Below are 6,197 nucleotides of genomic sequence, written 5' to 3' on the forward strand. Positions count from 1 at the left end.
CAACAGACACAAGCTGCTGCAGCCTCCTCCCCCTCACAGCCGGGCAGCGCAGCCCTGTCTTCAGTTTGTAAACAACGCTATTATTAGCTAACGTTAGCTGTCGTTCCTCCGTTAGCTTAATGCTAGCTAGCTGGCCACCTATTACTTCATGGAAACGGAGTAACGTCAAGCCGAGCCCACTACACTAGTACACGCATGAACTCGACACAACTACCCCGTTTCCAACGTTAGGTCTAGCGGAGCCGGAGCCCATCCTACACCAGTACACACATGAACTCGACACAACGTTACCCCGCCTCCATGAAGTGTCCAATTAGCAGCAATGTTGTTGAAAATGTAACGTTAACACTTTGGCTGCCTAAGGTTAAATTCATGATATACCATAGATTGCCAGCGCTATTTGTCTATGGAGAAAGTCCCCTTCTTTGCAGGGCTATAACTTTTTGAATTCTATTGCTACATTGCCATTATTAGGGCCCATTCAAAGTCCTATATGTATTGTTCATTGTGTAGCAACGTTAAACTTTTTCATTCACATATTCATAGTAAAGTATGGTCTAATGTATAAGTATGTTTTCATCTCTTTCTGCAGCTTTCTCCAGAACGTGATATATAGCCAGGGATTAAAGCAAAAAAAAATCTCCTGACTGAACTTTTTTTCTGGCCAAGTCATATTCTTATTTTAACCTCTACTGTATTTTTTTTTTAATAGCGTTAGCGTTTTAAGGGAGCCTACTTGTAGAGCGAGCCTACTGTCCTGACTGTGACTATAGAGACCCTACTGTTGTGTGCTGGAGAGCGTGAATGCAAGTCTTGTGGCTAGCTTCTGATTGATGGCGAGCTAGCACCCCTCCCCACTTTGAACCATGAACTAAATGGCTTGTTATCATACAAACAAGGGACTAAACACGTTTCGCAATTATGCCACAACAACAATGGACAGTCTCCTCCCCACCGTTTGTATATATTTATTTACCACCCACTCACTCACCCCCTCCTAATGTACAGTCTCCTCCTCATCATATGTATATATTTACTGTTAGGATCTCTGGGTAACAGTACTGTATATTTGCATATCGTATATGTGACAAATATAACAGTACTATTACTATATACCTGTAAGGCATGTATGTCCCTATGTCATAAATGTCATGATGTCATGTGTATGTTGTGTATGTCATAAATGTCACTATGAATTGAAAATGGGGGACCCTGATGATGTAAACAAGACAAACGCCTTTCTCTGGTCTACATCCCCTTAACAATTGTGTGTATTGCTACTGGATTTACAAGATCCAGAGTGAATGAATGAATGAAAACTTTATTTAATACACGAGACCCTCTTCTTGGGACCAAGTAAGGTTTTGTCGATAATCCAATGTATAGTTACAACCCCCCCCCCCATCCCACCCAACCACCTCCAATGTACAGTTTCTTCGTCAAATGTATATACTCTTTTTAGATTTTTTTTGTATCACAAACAAACAATAGGCTACTGTATTTGTAAATCTGGTATGTCATAAATGTATAGATGTAGCAGTATTGTCTATCTGTATGTCATGTGTGTCATATATGTTATGATGAACTGAAAATGGGGGACCCTGATGTAAACAAGACGAAAGTCTTTCTCTGGTCTGCATCCCCTTAACAATTGTGTGTATTGAGCTGTACTGTACCCATTCTGCAATCTGTTAATAACAATCAATCAATATTTAACAGATTGCAGAATGGGTACATACAGTACAGCTCAATACACACAATTGTTAAGGGGATGCAGACCAGAGAAAGACGTTCGTCTTGTTTACATCAGGGTCCCCCGTTTTCAATTCATAGTGACATACATGACATACAGGTATATAGTAATGTTACATTTGTGACATATATGATATGCAAATATACAGTACTGTTACCCAGAGATCTCCCGGACAAATGGGAGAAAGACGTTTATTGAGCTTAAAAACAATTGATACCGCAAATAACGTTCTGATTAACAAAGTCATTCGTTTTGTGGCATTAACGTTATCTAGATTTATCAACATTCATACATTTATCAGAAAGCGAGCGGCGCAAGCACACACACGAAACACCACCAACAACAACAACAACGACAACAACACACTGCTTGTCGCGTAAATAACGTTCTGATTAACAAAAGGCATTCGTTTTGTGGCATTCACGTTACCTAGATTTATCAATAGCAATAGTAATATATATGTTTCTTTAGACTAGAATAAGTCAAATGAACTTACGGTCTCGTAAAAAGTTGCCGCATGGTGTTGATGAGTCAAGTTTACTCGCGAGTAGAGCTAGACGCTAGAGAGTCTCAAAATGGGCGCTTCCCATTGGTGCTGAGCACAGCGGAGGCGGGTGAAAGGGCTGTAAACTCAGAACAATCTCGCCTTCTGGTTGGTTGCATTTGCCTGAGAATTTGCCGATTGCTCGCAAATGACTGTTTGGTGCGGCCGCGGTAGGGGAAAAAAGGATATTTGACGCCTCTGATTGGCTCAGGTTAAAATCCGTCACGACTCCAAATCAAATGACGGAATCTCCAAATCAAATGGACGGATATCCGTCCCAAGACGGAACGCTTTAATGCCTGTATATAGCCCCAAATGCATTATATTGATGATGAAATACAGTTTGATGGCAATCAGCGCGATATAAAAAATTCCAACTAGACGTACTTCTAGAAGTTACTACACGTCATCTGATGTTGACCGGATGGGCGAGGGGGCGTTTATAATTCCGTGGGCAGCGTTATACCAATCATCTAATGTGGGTCAAATGTTGATAATAGCAGTTAGTATCGAAGACGGTAACGTTACACGCTGAAACTCACCCCAGTCTCCGCGCGCCGTTGGGCGATCATCGTAGAGTAGAAATCTTATCATTATGGGATATATTTTTACCCGGTCCATCTCCAGCTTGTATAATGGTATATACGTCCAAATCATGTTGTTTATCGAGTTATTGCCAATCGATCACCGTGTAGCGTGACGAGCCAGAGTCCCATGACCTATAGCGAGCGCCCGGAAGTACTACGGACGTCTAGGACAACCTCTATGCCACATCCTGTTTGGCGATTGCACCGATCGGCCACCAGATGGCGCTCCTGAACCGCCAGAGAGCTCAGTGGGTCCTGCTGGTGGATCTCAGGCCAGCGGAGGGGACATATGAATCCGATCGCAGATTTTTGAAATATTGATATAAGGACGACGTAACGCGTCCTCCGGCAACTTTAGCATGGCCAGCAAAGACGTCTAAAGACGGTTCCCGGCAGTCAAAGTGTTAATAAATGCTCCGAGCATAGCTCCGGAGAACACTCTCTCTCTCTCTCTCTCTCTCTCTCTCTGATCTAAAGATAAACAAAGGGTTTTAAAAGTGTATTTATCTTCTCGTATAGTACCAGAGAGAAGCTGAGGAGAATCAACCAGCAACAAAAGCAAAATTTGTTAAAAAAAAATAAAAAATTATAATAAAAAAAAAATTATAATTTTTTTTTTGGTATTGAAAGTATCGAAAGTATCGATACTTTTCAAGGTATCGTATCGAAGTCGAAATTCCAGTATCGTGACAACACTATATAACGTTCCCACATCCTGAACAATAGATAATCGATGTTGAATGGGCCATAGTAATGTCAATATAGCAATACAATTTAAAACGTTATAGCCCTGCAAAGAAGGTCAGCCACTCCATAGGGTTATAGTGCTGGCAGAGAGGGGCATGAGATGGGCAAACTGCCGGGCGGGCAAAGTGTTAACGTATCACCATCAGCTAGGTTAATCACACACACAACCACCTGGAATGTTAGTCAAAACACACCACTCATCACTCATTGGTAGCAGTAATTAGTAGCCGCAACCATAGGGGACCCTGATGTAAACAAGACAAACGTCTTTCTCAGGTCTGCATCCCCTTAACAATTGTGTGTATTGAGCCGTACTGTATTGTACCCATTCTGCAATCTGTTAAATAAAGTTATCATTCATTCACAAGTCTGGATCTGTCAATGCATTAGTTACCATTTAAGATGGTGTGTGTGTGTGTGTGTGTATATATGTGAATGAATGAATGAAAACTTTATTGGCCAGATTGCAGAATGGGTACAATACAGTACGGCTCAATACACACAATTGTTAAGGGGATGCAGACCAGAGAAAGACTTTTGTCTTGTTTACATCAGGGTCCCCCATAGTGACATTTATGACATACACAACATTTGTGTGTGTGAGTGTGTGTGTGTGTGTGTATACAGGTAAACAAGACACTAGCTGACGCTCTTCCAAAGTTCTAGGTTAGACGGTGTGCTAACCAACCAAGTAGCTAGGTTAGCTTGCGAGCTGCGTAGCTGTAGCTAACGTTTACATTAATGCAACTGCCAATATCAGCTCGAGCCGTTGCGTCAAACTAGTTAGTTAGACACGTTGTTGACAATGTAAGCAACAGTATCGACAGTTTCGTAAAACTGTTGTTAACTGATTCAAAGATAAGAAGTGTAAGTGAATCTTACTTATGTCTGACGTTTGCAAACCAGCTGAGGTGGAAAGGGCCGTGGCGGTAGCTAGGTGTCTGTGTCCCTTGTGCTGCCAAGCGAACAACAGCATCGTTTGGACTTCCGGTCAGAACTTTTCAAAATTAAAGCTCTCATTCAAATTCGATCAAATACACAAATTGAAGTGATGTCACGCAGATTGAATATATACCATTGAAAAAAGGTTTATTGCATTTAGATGCATATCCTTTGATATTGTTGTGCTGAAGAATTGTACTCTCAAACTGTGCATTCAATTGAAAGCTACCCAGGCCCAGCTGAAAGTTAGCCTAGTTTAGTACAAATGAATGGAAGCAGATACAGACCAGCTACTGTAGCCTAGCTGTTGGTCAAAAACAGCTACACTTCCAATCATTTGTATTAAGCTAGGCTAGCTTTGAGCCGGATAGCTTTCTACTGAACACACAGAAAGGAATTGGTATCCATCTTCTTGTCTGATTCTGGAGAGGACGATAAGCACATTTCCCAAAATGTTGGCGTGTTCCATTAAAATGGCCAATTTCAAAGCTCTGTAAAACAAAACTATCTGTAAAACTAGATACTACTCAGTTCTACTGAAGAAGTAAGTACATAGTAAGTTACAGTGTTTTAACTGTTTTAGCTACTGAAGCTACTGTGGTTAAATTCTAAGAAAAATAGTTAAACTGTCCCATAGGCTAAATGTTTTAACTGATTAAGTCTCATATTTTGATCTGGGTATCCTTATCCTAGGTATCAGCTCATTCTTTTGTTTTGCTAAATGCTCATTAAGTGCACACTCCTATTATTCCCTTCTGGCATTTCCTTCCCTTTTCCTTTCCCCTGACTGCTCTTTAATTCTCTGCCTTTCTTCCTCCCCTCTTCACCTGATAATCTCACCTTTCATCCTGCTGCTTACACCTATATCCCCTCAACAATATGCTTCCTACTTATCCCTACTTCAATCTCCTCCTTCAGACCAACTTCAGGCCATCCACGCCAGTTCGGAAGCAACCCTGCCAACCTCCGCTACCCGCCTACGGCCACAAATATATCTGTCACCGTATGTGGAGGCTTATGGAATTGTCAATCAGCTGTCAGGAAAGCAGACTTCATTACTGCCTACACCCATAGTCAAAACCTCCAGCTTCTGACTCTTACTGAGACCTGGATAACGCCTGATAACTCAATGACACCTGCAGCTTTATTTACAGCATACACCGTTACTCGCACTGGTCTCCTGACTTCTCCCTCATGGACTACAAGCTCAATATCACTACCTGCGCTAACCCTCTCCTCTCTCAAATATCATGCGGTATCTGTCTAGCCCATTCAATCTCACCAGTCGTATTCTCTATCACCCTCCAGGTCCCCCTGAATACTTCCCAGACGAGACATGCTCTTAAGCTCCTTCCCAGAAGATGGCACCCCCCCCCCCCCCCCCCCCTCCCTTCTCACATGGGTAACTTCAACCTGCCTGACTCGTCCCAGTCAGCCACACTGGTCTCTCTCCTACAATCCTTTGACCTGACTCCCACTGTCATGTTTCCCACCCACAAAGCTGGCAGCTCCCTCTATCTCATATTCTCCTGTGACTCCAGCATAATTAACACCACGGTAACTCCTCTCTATGTATCAGACCACTTCTTTGTCTCCTATTCACTAACTCTTTTGCTAAACCCCA

The 6,197-nt window shown here is 42.2% G+C and overlaps 1 protein-coding gene across 1 annotated transcript in view; it reads right to left on the reverse strand.

Annotated features, from left to right (window-relative positions):
- Positions 1-4,584, reverse strand: part of atg5 (ATG5 autophagy related 5 homolog) — a 75,517-nt gene extending 70,933 nt beyond the window's left edge. Inside the window, exon 1 of the mRNA XM_084337039.1 lies at positions 4,514-4,584. The gene's annotated coding sequence lies outside the window, so the exon portion shown is untranslated. The remainder of the gene's footprint in view (positions 1-4,513) is intronic.
- Between the last annotated feature and the right edge of the window lie 1,613 nt (positions 4,585-6,197).

The sequence above is a fragment of the Notolepis coatsorum genome (assembly GCF_963971535.1).
Source record: "Notolepis coatsorum genome assembly, chromosome: 19".
In the NCBI taxonomy this organism is placed as follows: domain Eukaryota; kingdom Metazoa; phylum Chordata; class Actinopteri; order Aulopiformes; family Paralepididae; genus Notolepis; species Notolepis coatsorum.